At 40.0% G+C, this 20958-nt stretch overlaps 1 protein-coding gene across 1 annotated transcript in view; it reads right to left on the minus strand.

The window, feature by feature from the left end:
• Positions 1-20651, minus strand: part of LOC121647042 (hyaluronidase-4) — a 45333-nt gene extending 24682 nt beyond the window's left edge. The window contains exon 1 of the mRNA XM_041996180.1: positions 20557-20651. The gene's annotated coding sequence lies outside the window, so the exon portion shown is untranslated. The remainder of the gene's footprint in view (positions 1-20556) is intronic.
• Between the last annotated feature and the right edge of the window lie 307 nt (positions 20652-20958).

A 20958-nucleotide genomic window follows, 5' to 3' on the forward strand; every position in this document is an offset into this window, starting at 1 on the left:
TTTTAAAAAAAAAAAGTGCACCTGCCCCTCAAAATGTCTGTGCACGCTACTGGATAGGATGGTTGGCGAGCTTGAGCAAAGATTTTGCAGTGTAGATGCAGGGCTACTAAAGGGCATCTGGGCATCCTAAATGTGAGAACTTCTTGAGTGAAACACACTTGAATGAACTTACAAAACACTACAGCACTGACATTAGCAGAGGCAGTTCTGGTGGCCAGAAACTTTCTTGCCCGGAAAGCAGAGACTGGATGTTCACCCAAAAATATATTGTCTGTGCAAAACCTCCTTGATTCAGACATCTTTCCTTCTCAGAAGACAACCATCCAAATCGCCCTAACTGTTCCTGCTCATGTGAAAGGTCCTTGAGTGGCTGCATTCCTGGCTGCGTCAAACAATGGGTCAGAAAAGACGTACAGTCTTGCTGTCATGTCATTTGAAAAAGGCAGAGTGATAGAAAGACTTGCCACCCTTAAAAAACAGATGGCATTCTTTGATGCTTCCATCCACCAAGTAACTTGCTATTGTTGCCATTTTTATTGTTAATGCTGTAAACATACTGTTACTGTGCAAACCTGTTTGTTGTTGAACTGTATTAAAAAAACAATAAAAATAACAATAAATCATTTCTCAGTCTTTGTTAGTTATTTGTGAAGTTTTGTGCTTGTGCACACATCCTGTGCATTTCCAGGGGGCCTGAGACTTGACATTCGACTTGGACTCGCTATTTGAGACTTGTGAACAATCTAATTTTCTGTGCTGAGCTGTGTGTCTGATCTCCTGTCTGCTGTCCTTTCCCCAGACGTAACACTGACGTAATGCCACACAGTACACGCCTAGTCAATCAAAACAGCACTGCTGAATGCAGCTGTTGCCATAGTGCCAAGTCTCATGATCACAGGTCGTAGTCTAGTCTCAAATAACTAGAAATGTACTTAGGTGCAACTCGAGTCTGCATCACAGACTCGATTACTTTTGGGTATTAAAACTTAAGAAAAAGGGATTAATGTGAGAGCAGCAAACTGGAACGTCTGTGATATAAAAATCCAGGGTGCTGGATCCACCACACCCACCTTCATCCACCTTACAACACACCTGGAGAGGTCGGTCACTCTGCTATGAAAGCTGATGTTAGCATCTATGTTAACAATGAGCTTAGAGCAGCAGCGGCGTAAACATTCGTTTTTTACCACCTTTTTTTGAAAATAATGTTAACTTCATCAGGTTGGCTCCACTGGATGTGTTCGGAAGAAGACCGAGACACTTACTGAACACAGTTTCCATTAACTGTAACACATTAAACTGTAAAAATAAAAAAAGTACAGTTTTTTTATTTTGTTGATTTAGGAATGTAAGAAATATTTTATTGGGTCTGCAAATATTGGAGCTAAAATAATTGAAAGTGCTGAATTTTCTTTTATTCAATTTTAAAAAGTTTAGAATTATTATTTTCTGTACTCATCTTGCAGACTTATTCTAAGCTTTTTAAAAAATATGAAGATTTTTCAGATGCACTAGTACAGGGGTCACTAATTGTGGACCTGTGGAGCCACTGCCCTGCATATTTTACATGTTTATCTGCTGCAATGCACTTGAATCAAATTATTAATGGGTCATTAAGAGGCCTGTGCAGAGCTTGACAACAAGCTGTCTTGTGGATCACGTGTGTTGCAGCAGGACAATGTCTAAAACCTGCAGGACAGTTGGTGATCCTGCCTAAGTGCAGCATATTGGGCCCCCTCTCTATATTCAGGGGAAAAAACTACTATAAATTGCAGTATTAGTAGTATTAGTATTTTAAAAATCTCAGTGGGTCCAAATGGATTTTTGTTCACATTAAAAAGTCATAAAAAAATTATGTCAAGAATATATTCAGTAATTTGAATAAATTTCCATGCTCATCTACAGGTTTTGAGAATTCAGTAATGCAAAGAAATTGTCCAGAGGAGAGGGACGGAGCATTTGTCAGTTTAAGCTAAAGACCAGTGCTGTTAATAAATGCTGGTAGATAAAGAACGAGTTCAGATTTTAAAGTCCCTGGATATTATAATGCATCTTCTAAGCAGACCAGACGGCAGGCATTGCATGACAGATTAGTCATTACAACAAAAAGTGACTTGCGACTTGACTTGGACTTCCCCAACAGAAAGTGAAACAGGCTCAAACTGATGAAAGGCAGTTGAGCTTGGTGTAGGAATTGAGGGGTTCTGAAGGAGAAGGGATCTGAGAGAAGAAATCTCATTTACAAAAAGGTTCAAAAAAACAAAAACATCCTAACACAGAGTAGAAGGTTTAACAGAAACAGCATCATAAGGAGTCTCTGGTGAATCAAATACATTTAAAAGGACCTGAGGTTTGTGAGCATTTCACAAGATCACCTTCATGGAGCCAGGTTTCAGTCAGAAACATAAAATCTGTTTTGTGTGAGGAAAAAAAAAGTCATTAAGTAAAAAAGTTATTCGTGACAGATTTCACATTCAACAAACTAAATGGAGATTAAAAGATGGTGTCAGATGGATCACAAATGGATTAAGCATCAAGCATCAGGGAGCATCCGTCAGGGAGCACCGGCCGGATCCATCGGTCCCACATCCTCCTCAAGTGTAGGGTGGGGGGAAATTAAGGCAGCAATCAGACCGACGAACGTACCTCAGGAGAGCCTCGATCCTGACCTGGAGACCTCCTTGTTTACCCCGTCTTCTCCGGCGTCTCTGACAGGTTAGATGGAAGGGGGGACACCTCAAGCATGCTGGGAATCCCTCAAGGCATGGAGTAAAGTTCACCAACAGATCATGTTTGAAATGATCGAAGAGGCCTCCAATCAAGCAGAGTCTGATGGTCAAATGTGAGGAGAGATGACACCTCATGACAGAACAGGTAAATCATGAAGCCCACAGCCAGCACAGAGCAGAGCGACAGATGGGTCAGTGAAGTACCCTGGTGCCATCTTAATTCCAGTGATGGTTACTGGACTTTGTTAAGAGAGGGTGCTGTGGTCCACTCTTCGATCTTTTACCCACCACTGTGCTTCACTGTTATGTGATGCTTCCTTCTCCCATATTTCTTTCCAGTATTGTTCAGTCTCTAGCTTTGGTGGGGTAGTTCGTGTGGTATTGCCCTGCCACTGGGAGTACACTTTAAGCTGGGTTAGTGGAGAACAGCTGGTTGATTTGCTTCGCCTCTATTGCTTGTGTCTCCTCAGTGATGCAGCCAATGCTTAAAGTCTTTGTTTGATAGTTTCCAGAACCTTAGGTATCAGTTTCTGACTGTACCTTTTGGGAACGCCTTTCCTGGTTGCTCCTTTCTGCATTCACATCAGCTAGGAAACTTTCTGGTGGTACTTCACTGATTTATGACAGTCCTGATATCAGCCAAGTTATTTCTCATACCCATGTCATTAGCCAAGGTTTCACAGAGAAGTTACCAAGAGCTGGAACAAAGACTTGAGCAGGACAGACCACAGCTTTCCCATCCACATCTAGTCTTTCTCTGACCACAGTGGAAAACCATAATGACAGGCTTCTCTGCCAAATATCTCAGAGAGGGTTAGTTTTTGCTCTGTCTCTGCATCCCGTATACAGCTCTTTGAAGCAAAGGCACTGAGGAAGCAGACAGTCTGAATTTGGCATCTTGCATGCTTTACTGAGTGAAGTTCAGTGTTCAGCAGTGTGTTCATTACTCCCTACGGTATCTAAGCTGATAGTTTTGACAGTACTAAGGAAAGGGTATTTATTTAACTGGTACCATTTGAACTACAATGACCTTAAAGATGTCTTAGCTTTATCAAATATACCTACAGTATGTGTCATATGTTTTAACATTTAAAATGGAAAATTGAGATTAATTTGTTTCCAATATCAAAATACCAGGTTTGTTTTTATGGTTCTGTCGTAGTAAGGAGTCTAAAATTTCTGCAATATCTGCCACAAGCTTTCATTGTCCATCAATTATAAAATAATCATGTTAAATAATTTCGTCATAATTTCCTTCTTAAGACTAAAATAGTAGCATGGAGGATTCTTCTAGGAGCACACATGCTTTATAACACATTCAAGATTCAAGAGATTTATTTGTCATTATACACAGTGCAGAACACAGGTACAACGAAAATTGTTCCAGTACAACCCGTCCAAGACTAGACAGCAACAACATGTAGGCACAAACAGGATCAGGCATACTGAGGCCGCAGCCACTGACGGCGCGCCTGTGTATTAGATAAGAAGGAAAAGATAACATTGGGGGGATAAGATGCAGCTGGAGAGGATAAAAAAAAATGCATCTCCACCCTGGGCCTAAGGGCCCATTATAGAGATACAAAAAAAAACACTCCTCAGTACATAACAAAAAAACACTCCTCAGTACATAATAATAACATAACACATACGTCTGTTAAACCTGATCATGCACATGCTTCAGAGTCCTCTTACTTTTTTATACTGCTGTCACCCAGATCTGGACTCCATCTACACCACCCGAGTCCAGAAGAGGGCCAAACGCATTGCAGCCAACCGCGAACTGTTTGTACCGCTTCCATCAGGAAAGCGGTACGAGAACATTAAGACCACCAAACGACTCAGACAGCTTCTTCCCCAGAGCTGTGAAGGCCTGTAGTTCAACATTTACAACCCCCTCCACGGTACACACACACACACACCCAGCCCTCCACAGCCACACATACTGAAGATTCACACCTTCTTAGACACACACACACACACACACACAACCTCCACCATTGCACTAGGATGCACTTTATCCACCCTGTAAACATTACTGTCTGCTCTTAATTTCTCTCATTTTCTGTAAATATAAAGGTGTTCTTATATCTTTTATACATTTCATAGCTTTATTTTTTACTTATGTGTGCTTATTATATCACTATTTTTGTATTTATGTTTGCTAAGCAGATAGGCTCATCAAAATTTTGTTATGCTTGCATGAAGATCTTCAATTGAATTGAATTGAACTGAAATGAAAGTTATGGTTATGTACTGCTGGCATTGAAAGCCTTCACTACCTCCTGTAGCCCATCTTCCAACCCTCTCTTCAGGGCATTAATGACTGTCGTCAGTCCAGATAAAACACTGACCAGCTGCCGTTTGTACACGGCAATGTGCCATCATTTACACACACAGCATGCATAATAAAAGGTGTTACAGGAGGCACATTCATTTGATTGCCTTGGGCTGAAAGTTTTATTTTGTCATTAAAAACTACTGTTTTGTCACATACCTAGCTCTGTAATCAGCTTCAGTGCATCATACCTGGTAATACAGTCACCTGCTCCCCACAGTAAGTGGGCTGCAAAAGCTGATAAATATTGTTCAAAGGCATCTCCATCTGTCCATGAGTTTTATTTGTTTTGGGACTTTGTCTTATATCTTGTAACCCCCCTCTTAACCTCATCTGGTGTTCTTGTGGTTTTGCCAACTGCCTTTACTGTTTAGCAAGTACTCCTCCATATTGAGGTCATTTTGGTTACATTTAGATTTCTTTGCTGGAGCTCAGAAATATTTTATTTGCCTAATCCACTGATATCTGTATCTCCATTGGGTCAAATTTCATTTTGTGTTTGTGACTTACCTGCTCTGCTTTTAAACTCTCCATGGCAAACCATAAATCCTTATCTGAATACTGCTGTTTGCGCTAACATTTATAGTTGATTCGCTCATAGCAAATCATAAACAACACATGCAATCTTTTTGCATGTGTAAGCATTTTTCAGGCCCAAACAGTCCACACAACAGCTACAAAATCTCTAGAAAAGTCACAGTTATTATCAACTGATACTTAAAGTTGAACAACTTTAAAAACAAGGTTTTTTTTCCCCCTTTCACCATTTGAAATACAGTATAATCATACTGTGTTCCATATGTGCGTGTAACTGAGGCTTGTTATTCACAAGTGGTGTTCTTGAGGAAAACGTCCAAACGTTGATCATTTCTCTCATAGTTTTGTTCTTTTGGAATCAAAGCGTTTTCCTCTCTTTGTTCTCATGCCAGTTCTCTTTGAAGGTTTGGTAATAATTCGACTGCTACACATTATAGCAGATCATTTCTCCAGGTCAGTTTGAGCTGACTGGGGTGTGTGTAGCTCATCTGGTTGAACAGCTGTCCCATGAACCGAGGCTGCATCTCCGTGGTGTATACCTTACTCAGGTTCGACTCTGGATCGGGCCCTTTGCTGCAGTCCTTCACCTCTTGGTTTATTTAAGCAGGAAATTATTGTAACAGGGATTCAAAACATCACGAAAAGAGTGAATATTAACTTTTGCACTTGATGTAACTGTGGAAAAGGTTTTAGGACTCATTGAGTGTTGTACTGTTTGTAAGAGTCCTCTTAAATAACTCATAATAAACTGCATTTTCTGATGACAGATTGCAGTGCATCTTAAAGGAACTGACATAAACTGACTTTTTAATTACAAAATACTCAGATCAAACATAAAACTACTATCTGGGTCCTCTGGGTTTAATTTTTTTTTCTTTATTATTGCTTTCTGCACCCTGCTGAAATGTTTTATGTAAAGCACTTTGAATTGTCTTGTATATGAAATGTGCTATACAAATAAATTTGCCTTGCCTTGCCTCTGGGACCTTTTCTACTCAGTGGCTCTTATCACGGTTACCGTTTGAAGGAGGAGTTGCAGATTGAATAATCCAAGACATTTTTACAGTTTGCCTTTGTGTAAAACAGAATTATTTATCTAAAGTAGCTTGGAGCCATGGACCAATCTGTAAATGACTAAGATAGGAGTTTGTTGATTTCTGTGGTTCTTGTGGAACGGACTGGCTCCACTCTTTCAACAAAGAGATTGTCTAGTTTTCACTGTGTTTGTTGGAAAATTGGGGGTGAGTCTGAGCTGTGGTGTCTGAGGTTTAGAGGATTTGTCTGCAGGAATGTTAGTAAACCTTAAAGCTCCCCTCTTCATAACTCATAGCAGATGAGTTATATTTAAAATATGTTATATTTTATGTTCCTGTTCATGCAAAATCAAAAGGAAAGTCTTTTTTATCTTTGTAATGTAATAATGTTACAACCCTCAGCAACAAAAAAGGGATTGCAGAGAAACTCTTGTACATGAAATTTGTTTCCAAAGAAAAGATGCTGAACTCAAAAGGACATGTAGTTAACAGACTGAGGGAGGTGCATTGAAAAGGACTGGAAGACTCTTAGCACATACAGAGATGGTGAAAAAGGAAAAAGCATGTCCTGTATTCTGTGGCTGTTGGAATTGATCTGAAACCCTGAAGGAGGGCTGGAGGCATGAACCAAATGAACAGACTCCCTCAAGTACCATCTGTTACGTAAATCTGTCCCAAACCTGATGAATTTCATCAAGTTGCTTTACTGTTCAGTGTTAACCAGAGCACATTTAATAATTAAAACAAAACTCTCTTTCGGTTGCTTCTTGCAGTGTTGTTTTCGGCAGGCATCTTAGTTTTAGTCTTCAGGGTGAAAATGCTCATTAGTTTTAGTCACATTTTAGTCGTCTCTAAGTTCGGTAGTTTTAGTCCAGTTTTAGTCGACGGAAAATCAAAAAGGTTTTAGTCTAGTTTTAGTCCAATAAAAAAAGTATTCGTCTTTTAACTACTTTAGGTCAGTAATACGTATTAAAAGTAGAACCAAGGTTGACAGGTTATAACAAGTAATTGATAAAAGAAGTTAACCTTCATGCTTTTACATAATAACCAGATCCTTTACCAGACTGATGACTTTAGCCGAGACTTTCCCATCAACAGGGATGAAATGCTGCCGTGTTACTTAACTGCTGCTGGACAGAAACTTTTATTCTGTATTTCACCTTTTTTCATGAATTGATGCCCGACTTCATCATACAAACATGTCACACAAGAAAACAGCAGATCTATAAATTCAACATATAACAACACATTGTGAGCTTGTTGTTTGGTTGTTTTCATCATTAATTAGAAAATTAAAAGGAATGTTTTAGACTTAGAAGGTTTCCAACCAACAGCAGATACTTTCTGATCTACTTAGGGTGATGCTTTACACAGATAAAGTTCTAACTGTGGAATCAGTTACTCCAAAAACAACAACATCTATACTTTGGTAACTGTGGCTTTATTTCTGAGAATTTTCTGAAGTGTAAAACTCCACCCTGAACACACACATGTCCAAAATATGAGCAAAGGATGAGGAACACATCAGAGGTGTGGACTCAAGTCACAAAATGACTTTAGACTCAACTTGACAAATTTATAAGAGACTTGCAACTCGACTTTGACTTTCAGTGAACTGACATGTGACTTTACTTTGACTTTGGCCTGTTGACTTAGAAGTACTCAATAAAGTTTCTTAAGCACCCCTCCACCGCCCCCTTGATTTCCTGAAACCGATGCTGCTCCGTTAGCTGCAGCATCAGTGCCGTTTCCTAACTACCCACAAAACAAAGAATCCTCTTGTCCAATCATGTAGCAGGAAACAGAGTCAACCAAGAAGAAAAGAAGAATAAATGTCACGAAGTAGCAGAGCACCAGTGGAGACAAAACGATACGCTTACAAGAATTATGAGGTGGTCAATAAAAAACGCATTGCAGCGTGTAAAACATGCTGGTCAAAAATTACAGACGGGGACTCGACAACGTCCAACTGCGTTCGGCATTTGAAGTTGCACAAAGAACGTTAAGTTAGTCATCAAAGGTTGCAGGCTAATGTTAGCTTAACTTCAGCATGGTGTTCATGGCAATCCATTGAGCCCACCACAAAGTAAATGTTGTTTTTTTCTCTGTAGCACAGACTCCGTTTAAGTCAGTTTACAGAGACATACATAGGTTTTAGCAGACAAGTATGCAGTCTGTGAAAGCTACGACAGGGACACAGGATAACCCCCAAGTTAATGTCATTTACTGTTCTGAATGTTTCCCTCCAACTGCAATTATGTTTTTTTATACTGATAACCAGATACAGTTGTAGAATTAAAGATTAATACAGAGCTGGCTTGGCAGTAATGATCTTCTTCTGTAAACTAATCAGAAATATTCAGCTGTTAGCCATTTTGGATGGTTAACACTTTCACTGCTGACTGAATTACTAATACACTGCAGTCCAAAGACATGCGTGTTAGCTTGTGATTTAAATAGCTCCAGGCTGATTGCTAATGATTTGGCTTTGTGTGCATGTTCAAAGTGTAACTCACCCCAAAGCCAAAGTCAACAAGGTTACTAGTGATCATGATCAAAAATGAATCTTGTGACTGCTTATTTGTAAAATTATGAGCTTGTTTCAGAATGATTTGTATAAATTGTTGACAAATTAAATTGGCAACAAAACATCAGTTCCTTAAATGTTAATTTGTAAAATGTTATGTTCGTTTAAACGCTCTTAGTTAAATTATTAAATATTTTTTTAAGATTCATCTTGCTTAGCTCTTACAGTTTTAAGACATAGCAAATGAACAAAAACAGCCTTCAATCAGGAGTCATCCTCAGCAGAAAGATATAACCAATGAAAACTATCCGATTTGATCATTGATTGCAACTTGCCCCATCACCCATTGTCCATCACGGAAAAAAAGAGTTTTCGACACTTTCTGACTGTAGTTGACAGTCAGTACAGTCCAGTGTGTCGTAGGACATTAACATCAAAAGCTGAGAACCTTGCCGCTGAGAGGAGTTCAAAATTAAAAGCTCAGTTGAGAAACACAGACCATCTTTCAGTCACTGTGGACATTTGGTCAGATCGAAAATGAGGGGATTCCTTGGTGTCACTGTACACTATTTAGAGAAAGATGCAGAGCAGGTACAGTTAAAGTCCCACCTCTTGGCCTGTGACCGCTTCATATGTGATGAGTACAACATTAAAGATAAACTGGACTACATTATTAGTGACAATGCCTCCAACATGCGCAAAGCGTTCACTGTGTGCTTTCCCACTGAGTAAAGAGATGAAGTTCATGATGAGGATCATCTTGATGACCCAGAGCTCTGACATGACCTAACCCTGGAAGCTCAACAAGCTGTAGATGCTGTAATGTCGAGAAAACAGCGCTTGCAGTGTTTTGCGCTCACTCTCCAGCTGGTGATGGTCTAAAAATGACAGGTCCTTCCCTTTCAAAGTTATTAAAACTCAACTCACTTCTTTACACAAGCACAACATTTAAAGATGCATTTGATGCTGAATTTGGGGAACAACAAGGCATCCCTGCTGCTGTCAGCACAAGGTGGAACTCAACACCAAGACAAGTGAAGGCTGTCCTACAATGTGACCCTCTAAAGCTCTGTCGTGTTCTAGACAAGGCTGGCCACAAGGCGTTGTCATTCACAGCACAGGAATGGAGTCTGTTAAAAGAGCTGGTGGACATCCTGAAACCATTTGGAGGCAACAGATTTGACACAAGGGGAGAAGGTGATCACGATCAGCTCTGTTGTTCCCTCTGTGTTGTCCTTAAATCACCATCTTGAGTGGCCGAAGCTTCAAGTGCGTCTTCTGAACAGCCTGATCAGACGTCTCCAGGCGTCTCTGATGAAGATTCCAAGAAATCTTCTGGTCAATGTAAAAATGACCAGAGCACAAAATGGAGTTATTACCCCCTTTTCAGATCCAGTCTACCTGAAAGCAACTAAGCAGTGCTGGCCTCCAGTGCTCCAGTGGAGCGAGTTTTCAGCCATGGTGGCATCATTCATCATTCATAAATGACCGACTGACTCTTGTCTAACTTGGTCTTTTGCAAATGCAATACAATATAAGACATTCAAGTAATGTGGGCCCCTCCAATACCGCCCCAAACACATGATCCCTCTGTAATGATGAATATTTTAAACTGGGGAATCATTTTTTCCATTATTTAGGTTTTAGTAATTGTTGATGAATGCCTAATATTCATACAGGTTTTAGGAGATTGTCTTGAAGCAATGCCTATTTTTTCTTTTATTTATTGTTTACAGTTAAGGTTAAAGTATTAATAGGTTAAAGGACAGATAAACCAACAGAAGACAAAAAGTTGTGTTCACTGCTCCAATATTGGATTTGTTCTATTCTACAGTCATTTAACAGACACTTTCATCCAAAGTGACTTACATTTGAGAGGAAGAATTCAAACAAGACGGACGTCATCATTAAGTGGTCGTCAGACTGCTGGAGTCCAGGTGGACCAGGTGCTGTCATGTAGTGCTGGAGGCAGTGCATAACTTCTTTTTTGTTAAATATCTGACTGAACAGTCATATAATGTGTTAATGTTTTACATGACTGTGTAAAGTAAACTCCCTTGAATTTCCAAAAGTGTTTAAAAAAACAACAAAAAAAAAAAATAAATTTGGGGAAAAAAAGATTATTTGTGTTATCTTAATATTTCAATCATTTTTTTAAACAATACATCACATTTCAGTTATAATCATCATCTGTGAGAAATGAATGTTTACATTATACAAGTTTCAGTTTTTGAATAGAATTACTGAAATAAATCAACGTTTTCATGATTTTCTAATTTTATGACGAGCACCTGCATTGTTTTAAAAACTCATGTGAGTGTTGCTGCAGGCGATGTGCTCCTCTTTATAAGCTGCTGATCGCACGCTGCTGTAACTTGCTGCTGATTGCTCCATGCCATGCTGTGCGGTCTGGATTGAGTGCTGCACATGATGGTGTGACAACACAGCACCCGACGACCTGCTGCAGAAAACCAGCGCTGGTTATTGACGGCTTCGCAACGCGACAGCCGCGTGGTCCGGATCACCTAGCTGGGCTACAGCTTAGCCATGCAGCACCAGACCACCAGAACCTGAGAAAGACCACTGCTGCTTTGCTTTGGGAGGATGTTTGGAGCATGTTGCTTTGGAAAAGTCTTACTTTACTTACTGACTGTTCTTGGTGACACAGACACGGTCACCTGCCTGGTCACCAGTGTGACTTCAGTCATTAATGGTGATCTGCCATTTTAACATATGTGTGTGCCTGAACATTCCATCAGTTTGAAATATGTTTAGATTAGAGTTCCAAAATTAACTGATCTTGTTTTATTTTCAAGTGTACTTTATAAACCTTTTTATTCCTGGTGGTGGTGGCCATTCGTGTGTTTTCTGGGCTTAACCTGTTAAACCCGACGGACCCACCGGTGGGTCCAACAGGTGTAAACACAAGTTCATGTGTGTAAAAAAGTTACTTTAGTGATGTAAGGATATTTTATTTATAATGTGTCTTAAAGAAGAATACCTAATGCCACTAAATCAACTCTTCAAGTGCATTTGGTCAACAAAGAATTTGTTTAATAACAACTTTAAAATACGTATGCCACAAACAACAGCGCCACCATAACCAGTAACACCGGAAACAAAATACAACACAACGCGTGATCCGTTCACTCCACCCCAACATTGGGTATCAAATGAAACTAGAAAAGCTGCACTTTCATATGATACCAAGCATAAAAAGATATTCGCCAAGCACCTCACGTCAGTCTCAAAACAAACACAAAGCTAACCGTCGCATATCACAGCAGCCTTATCAGACAGCATGTTTATCACCAAATACACCAAATCCCAAAGCTATTCTCACAAACAGCCACACATTTTATTTCCTTACCTTTTTGTGGTCATTTTCAGTCTGTCCACATTGTTCTTAAACCAAAACTCACAGCGTAGTAATCCATAATGGTGAAACTGCGTCATGCGCTAACATGTCATATGCTCCCATTCACAGCCATTTTGTTGTCTTGTTGTGGGTCTTGGCAGTGTAAATAAAGTTTGGTCAAATTCTACATCTTACAAGCTTTCCAACGATAACTTACACTTGAACGACACTTTATCCATCAGGTATAAATACTTGCGCGTAAACAATGGAGCATCATTGCCATTTTGCTGCAGTTACGCACGTGGGCGCACCGGAAAGAGCGAATATCGAACAGCGTTCATTTCTTTGCTTCATTTTGACTTTTTATCCATTTAGAACGAAGGATAAAAGCCATAAACATGTCCAAGAAATTACAAAGAACCAAATACACCGTGTTGGAAGCTCTGGAGGAAATACAGACACAGCACAATTTGGCACAGTTTGGGTATCCAAGTGGCCAAATGGAAAGTCGGCCTGGTCCTATCCACACTAAAACCTGCATAAAAGCTATGAGCTTCGTTCTATTCTCATGAAACTTTGTACAGTTGTAGTCAAGGAGTTGCGGAATCCATGCAGTGGTATCTTTATGCACAGAATTATTTCTGTCATTATGTTTTTATCTGTGTTAAAAAAAAAACAATTAGGCAAGGATATTTTTTTTATTTTTACCTATGGTTTATCACAATTTGCACAGGCATATGAACATTCACAATGTTTCTGACACTGGATTTATATTCCATAGGGTCTTACCTATCCATTGAGACCAAGGTTATGTATATTGACCTGAAAATTACAGAGTTATTGTTGATTTAATTTGAGTAGGTCTGTTCAGGCGAACTACACCTCCAAAAAACCCTCGGGTTCAAGAAGTTAAGTTGGTTTGGATGAGCTGGTGAATGTGGCCGGGGGGGAGGGAAGTCTGGGTTTCCCTGCTTAGGCAGCTGCCACAGTGACCTGATAATGGATGGATGGGTGGAAGTTGGTTTGGTTTGTTTAATTCCCCCCCCTTTTTTTTTCACATTTCTACATTAAAGTAGGTCTCATCCCTGGTTTACCTTCCCTATTGTTTTATGATTATTTTACTTATAGTATTTTAAATTGATAGTATTAATAAATTCATTGTTTACTGGAACTGCTGTCTCTGCATAAAGAACCTGGGTGCCTGGTGGTGAGTTATACAACATATTTCCCAGGGTGGCATTGTCTGGTGGCTGTACAAATCCCTTTCCTCTGGGTGTCAATTTTCTGGCCCTCGCCACAAAGAGAAACCAAGAACTTAAAGGGCATGTGTGTGCATGTTTTCATATATGTGTATGTGTTTACATGCTGCCAACTTAGCAAGAGTAAACTCAGCAGGAAATACACACAGACGAGAAATGGTACACAGAAAACACATCCTCCACTGCTCTGTTTTGAAAGGATATCATTCAATCTGCAACGCATTCTAGTCGGTGAAGATGGGGTTCAACGGTTCATTAATGCAATTACTTTTTGACAACTAACTATTTAGTCTATCAAATATCAACAACCCCTAAATGATGCCTATTGGACACAGTCTTTAAAAATACATAGGCTTTTATCAAGGATAAACTTGCCAGAAATCACCTTCCGGTTCATATGAATTATGTTTGCACCAACATTTTGAAGTCTGACAAGCAAATTTTAAAGCAGAATTTGTAGGGCATTACGTTTCAGTTTGTGAAAAGAACACCTCTATAACAGGGGGTGATGGGTAGATTTACAATTTTTTTCCTCAGCACATTGGAAATCATGATTGTCCACTGTCATTTCTCTAAAATCAAACTGTCAATGATTAGATAATGTTTCTTTTCTGTAGTCTTAATGACTGCCTATTATGGTTTTACAGTACTAACTTAATTCACCCTTTCACATATAATGCAGCACTTTTAAGTGCATGCAGTTTGAGCCACTTCCACTAGGTCCTCCTAGGGATGCTGTGATGATCCCAGCCCAAAGGGGAAATGTCATTATACAAAAGCTCTTTCCCCTTGGTTTCCTCTCAGTTTGACTCAGTCAAAATGCCTTGCTGGGAACTATACAAAATGGCTCCCTGATAACATGCCCTATCCTTCTCAGCTGCATTTGAGCTCACAGGCTCAATAGAGGAAGCTAATTCAGCTTCTCTGTCATTAACCATGAATATTCTCCAAAACAGCTTAGCTTGCCTCCACCCCCTCTTTACACACATGCTGGACCATGTTAACCAGAGCAAAGATTTTTACCAAATGTCGCCAGTGACTGAATGTGGTTGTGATTCAAGCTGCTTGCATGAGTGGCTGAAAACAAAAGCTGAAGGACAGGAACCACCAACACTGAAAATTTTCCATTTTAGCCGAGCCAAACCCAGTCGAAGTCCTGGGTAATCACCACATCTCGAGAACAGAACAAGACAAATGTAACTGGTGAAGGGTTTGGGGTGGATTTGATAAGGGGGAAATTAAATGGCAAGGGCAGAAGTATGAAGATTAAAATGAATACAATTGAGTCTGGAAAGTCCAGCTTTTTTCTAAGTTTCTGTTAGCTTGTTTTTAGCAAAGAATGATGATATTGTAAACTGTTTATAGAGAAGGAAAATTGTTTCAATAGTTCAAAAATATAATGCATTTACGCCAATATTCAAGCACTCTTAGGCACTACACGATAGCACCTGGGTCCAACTGGATTCACAGCAGTCTGACTACCACGTTATTTTGATTTTGTTTAAATTCTTGCTTGTGTTGTTTTTACTCTCAGATGTAAGTCATTTAGGAGAAAAGCGTCTGCCAAATGACTGTAGAATAGAATTGTCACATGACGATGGCATAAAAATCAAATCAAATTTTGTTTATAGAGCACCTTTCATGCACAAAGCAACAGAAAGTGCTTTACATAATAAAAACAAATTATGTATATTAAAAACAAAATTGAAAAGCCTTCCCACATTAAAGAATATAACAAAAACTAAAAAGGCACACCTCATAGTAGTTCACACACAATCGCACACAAACACACACATACAAAGTGCATGTATACTTCCCCCATCCGCCCACACCCTTTACTGTACGAGCATGAACTCCCATCACTAATTACTGTCTCTAAACTGAATGTAAGTATAAAAATAATGATATCATGAAAACATGTGGCTTGATGCTGCTGTGAGGAAATGATATCTTGGGGATCCAGTCACACCAGAAACCAGCCCATCCATGACCACAGAGGGCGGCACCACAGGAACCACCCAGGTCAGGGCAGGCTGGGGTCCACACCACAGGGCTGCAGTACAGAACCCCCAGCCACCCAGACAAGGGCAGTCACCATGGCAACAACCCGGCAGGTAGAGCTACGGGTGTGGAGGAACCCCAGGAGGAAAACACTGGAGTTAAAAAGTATAAACAAGATTAAATAAACTTAGAAACAATAAGAACTGATAAGAGTGATAAGAACACAAATAAAAATAAAGGAGTTCATGATATATATATATATATATATATATATATATACACATATATATATAAAGGCATTTATAAAAACTGTACTTGGGTAAAAATAAAACAATAAAAAATTAAAATAGCAAAATAATAGAAAACATATGATTAAATAAATGAAAATCTAAACAATATCAAATAAAATTCAGCTATAAGCTAAACCAAAAAGAAAGACCTTGAGCCTGTTTTTATGAACGTCAACAGTTTCTGCAGCCCTGAGGTTCTCTGGTAGGCCGTTCCACAGTCGAGGCCTGTAGTGGTGGAACGAGGCCTCACCGTAAGTCTTGATTCTGACTTTGGGAACAACTAAGGGGCCAGTACCAGAGGATCTCAGGGTGCACGAGGGTACATAATCTGAAAGCAGGTCTGATAAATAAGAAGGTCCAAGACCATTAAGACATTTATAAACTACTAAAAGAACCATAAAATGAATCCTGAAATGCACGGGGAGCCAATGCAGCAATTTTAAAACTGGTGTGATGTGTTCCGGAGTAATTGCAGGTTAGAAATAGACTCTTTGGGAAGACCAGAGAGCAGGACATTACAACAACATATTCTACTAGAAATAAATTGATGCATCAGCACCTCAGTGCTGTCAAGATAGAGAAAAGGGCAGACTCTGGCAGTGTTTTTAAGGTGATAAAATCCTGTCTTTGTGATGTTTCTTATGTATGGAATAAAATCCAGCTCAGAGTCAAAAAGGACGCCCAGATGTCTCACACACACAGAATATTTAAAGTTTTGTAATTTTAATAAAATGATCTCTCTCTTGTCTTCAGGACCGATAATTAAAATTTCTTTTATGTCCTGTTATGTCCAGCTGTAAGACGTCCATGACTTAATATCTAAAATACAGTTTAAAAGAGTGTTAACTGGCTCCAGGTCATCGGGAGACACAGCAATGTAAAGCTGTGTATCATCAGCATAGCTCATGATGACATCCCCAAGAGGCAACATGTACAGATTAAAAAGGAGCGGGCCTAGAATTGAATCGGACAAACTACATCTCTCGACTGGCCTGGGAACGCCTCGGGATCCCCCCAGATGAGCTGGTGAATGTGGCCGGGGAGAGGGAAGTCTGGGTTTCCCTGCTTAGGCAGCTGCCCCCACGATCCGACTCCAGATAAGCGGAAGAAAATAGATGGATGTCAATAAATGTGCAGCCACTTCAGAATCAATATATCGTTTCCTCGCAGTTCTCACTGGGGCCTCGGACGCACCAGTGGACAGACCATAGGTTATGACCAGGTCCAGGGTGTGTCTTCTGTTGTGAGCAGGCTGTGTTACATGTTGCTTAAAATCCATACTGTTTAAAAGGTTTAAAAACTCGCTAGTATAGGGATCACTAATGTTATCAATATGTAAGGTAAAATCACAAGTTTTTAAAATCTTATTGTATTTAATTTGTATGGCTGATAAAAAGTCTGAAAACTCTAATAAAACAGGAAGGAGGGTTTGGTGGTCTATAAATTGTGATACATAAAATAGTAAAAGCAGCAGAGAGAGAAAGAAAAAGGGAGTGATGAGGTGGTATTTGTGGTATAAAGTCCACAAGCACAAGCCAACACTTTTGGCCCTGCCTTACACTTCCACATGATTGGATGAGGACAAGTCAAACTGTCAAGTCAGAGAGCAGACATCTTATTGTCTTTCCACAACGCTTCAGGGTCATAAACAGGAATAAAATTTAAAGTATTTCCATTTTTTGATAGTCTACAGATATGGGTAAATATTTTTTCAATGACAAATCTATATAAATACATTACATTTACTTGATATGGATACCATACCACAAAACAGAGGATTTATTAAAAGAATATACTATGTACTGTAGATTTGTATGCTGTCATTATCAAAACAAAAAATGACAAAAAATATTTTAATGATCAAGATAGGAACTAACTGTAAGTACTTATGCACCAAACTTATGAAAAACCAGCAAATGAATCTCCTGAATCTCAGATAAATAAGTAGTCTGTACTCCAGAAGCTGCTCCTTAAAAAGTTTGTGTTACGTTTCAGGCGCCTACCTGAAGAAGGGCAGGCACCCTGCCTGTCCACTGTTCCACGACTGGGAGGAAAACCACACTGCTCCTCCTCAATCCGAGGTTCGACTATCTGATGGACCCTCCTCACCAGCACCCCTGAATAGACCTTACCGGGTAGGCTGAGGAGTGTGATCCCCCTGTAGTTGGAGCACACCCTCCTTTGAAGAGGGGGACCACCACCCCAGTCTGCCAGTCATGGGGAACTGTCCCCGATGTCCATGCAATGCTGCAGAGGCATGTCAGCCAAGACAGCCCTACAGCATCCAGAGCCTTAAGGAACTCTCATCCACCTCCGGGGCTTTGCCACCGAGGAGCTTTTTAACCACCTCAGCTACCTCAGCCCCAGAGATGGGAGAGCCAGCACCAGCTACCCCAGACTTTGCTTCCACATCGGAAGACATGTTGGTGGGATTAAGAAAGTCTTCAAAGTATTTCCTTCACCGCCTCACAACGTCCTGAGTTAAGGTCAGCAGCCCCCCATCCCCACTGTACACAGTCCCACAGGCCAAAATGGCCAGACAGGACTCCTTCTTCAGCTTAACAGCATCCCTTACTACTGGTGTCCACCAACGAGTTCAGGGGTTAGAACGAAGGAGTCCCCCGAAGGAGTGTTCTCCAACATCCCCTCCAAGGACTCCAAAAAAAGGTGGGTACTCTGAGCTGCTGTTTGGTGCATAAGCACAAATAACAGTCAGGACCCATCCCCCCACCTGAAGGCGGCATCCACCGAGGTAAAGCCCAACGTACAGGCTCCAAGTCGGGGGGCAATGAGCATGCCCACACCTGCTCGGCGCCTCTCACCGGGAGCAACTCCAGAATGGAAGAGGGTCCAGCCCCTTTCAAGGACAGTGGTTCCAGAGCCCAAGCCATGCTTCGAGGTGAGTCCAACTATATCTAGCCAGAACCGCTCAACCTCACACACCAGCTCAGGTTCCTTCCCCGCCAGAGAGGTGACATTCCACGTCAATCAAAGAAAGAAAAAGAAAAGAAAATAATAATCTGGTAATACACATAATTTAGTTGCGGGTGGTAAGAGGAAGGTTGTGGGAGTGATTGCAAAATGTGAAAAAGTGATAGTGATAGCAAGTTGTGATTTTTTTAACAAAATAACAGTAAATTCCTACTGAGATTGTGCTGAAAAGAATAATACCAAACAAGGCAGATAAAAGTGTTTTTAAAGGTGAAATAAAAGCATAAAATTAATAGTGGTCAAAAACAGCCACATATATCCTCGTCCCCAGATGGTTAAGTTAGTTTTGTCTGTTGTCCTTTCATTTGTACTTTTCACTCAACTGTACAACAAGACAAAGTGATGTCACTCTATGAAATGCTCCTTACATACTGGCTGTAAATGTACCAATTACTTTTCCAGCCTTTAGCTGGTCCTGCATCAACTTTTTAAAGATGAGTTGCTACCATTTAATTTAAAATGAGCTCAATGAAATGATAATATGTCTCATTTTCAACATCTGATATCTTGTTTATGTCCTACTGGGAATAAAATATGAGCTTATGAGATTACAATCAAATTACACAGAATCCCAACAAAATATGGGTTTAAAAATGGAACCTTCTTGCTCGATTTTCTGTAACTTGTGGGTTTAACAAAATAAATCTGAAACCATTGTCCCAGTCTGTCCTAATATCTGATTAACTTTTCTCAGGCAAGTCTACATAAAGATTAATATGTCAATATTTCATATCATTACAAGAGCACATGCTGGTTTTAAATGGATTTTTTTCTTGTTATTCTCTGGCACCAGACACAACACCTACTTCTATGAAGACCTTCTCTCACCTTTTCTCATTTTGCTGTAGAACATGATGCACAATCCTTTTAGCTAATTAAGACTCCCAAGTCAAGCATTTGATCTTTAACCCCAAACATTTAGACCGTGTGTCTGTTTGTGGATGGCAGCGGGAAAAATCAACATGTTGAAGGAACTTCAGTCTTGCTGTCCTCTGCCATTCTTAAAAAAAAAAAAAAGAAAAGAAAGAAAAAACTAGACCTTCCATGTTGTCAGGTTTACTTCAACTCATGAGTCAGAGCTTTCACTAAATGGCTGAGACGGCATCTAAATGGAACTTTGTGTCTGTGTTACAGCTTTTGCCTGCTGAAGTCAAATGCCACTGAGAGACTTCAAATAACTGCTGCTGTGTGTTTGATTCTAAATGACAACACTATTCTCCACTTTGTGGGTTTTGTGTCGGGAGAACTAGCATTCCTTGCATTACAGGGCAACCTCCCCTTCGCTCCCTTCTTGCATCACCCAAAACACTCGAACCATGTTGTAAAACAAGGTTGCCGCTTTGCTCAGGATTTAAAAATATACTTTATCTCTCTAAACAAGCCAGAACTGCAGAGAAGTCAGACGTAATCTTTCAGTCTGATGAAAAAAAATCATGCTTTACCAGTCTTCTGGTTAAAAAAAAAGAGGTGGTATCAAACTTTAAATGCTCACCTGCACATGTTGGAGTTTCTTCTTTGGGGGTTACAGCAGGGGTCATGGTGACCAACTCTGACAAATGTCCGACAGGCCTGAATGCATTCTCTCTGTCACACTGAAATACAAACTAGACAACCACACTTATATATAGCCAAGAAAGGGGAAGAGAGGGAGGAGAAAGTGTTAGTACCACAACACAATGATTAGAGAGGGAGGGAGGTGGTGTGTGTGTGTGTCTGTGTGTGAGAAGGGGGGACATAGAAACAAAGTAAAGCGAAGGGAGAGAGGGGTTTTAAATCTCTATAAGTTTTCTGAGCTCTTTGAATGTCTGATCCTCTGAAAGAAAAGTTTAAGTTCATCCACTTTAATCAGTCTGCAACACAAACATAAACACATAACTGTCCCTGTTCATACAGC

The sequence above is a fragment of the Melanotaenia boesemani genome, chromosome 10 (genome assembly GCF_017639745.1).
Source record: "Melanotaenia boesemani isolate fMelBoe1 chromosome 10, fMelBoe1.pri, whole genome shotgun sequence".
Lineage (NCBI taxonomy): Eukaryota > Metazoa > Chordata > Actinopteri > Atheriniformes > Melanotaeniidae > Melanotaenia > Melanotaenia boesemani.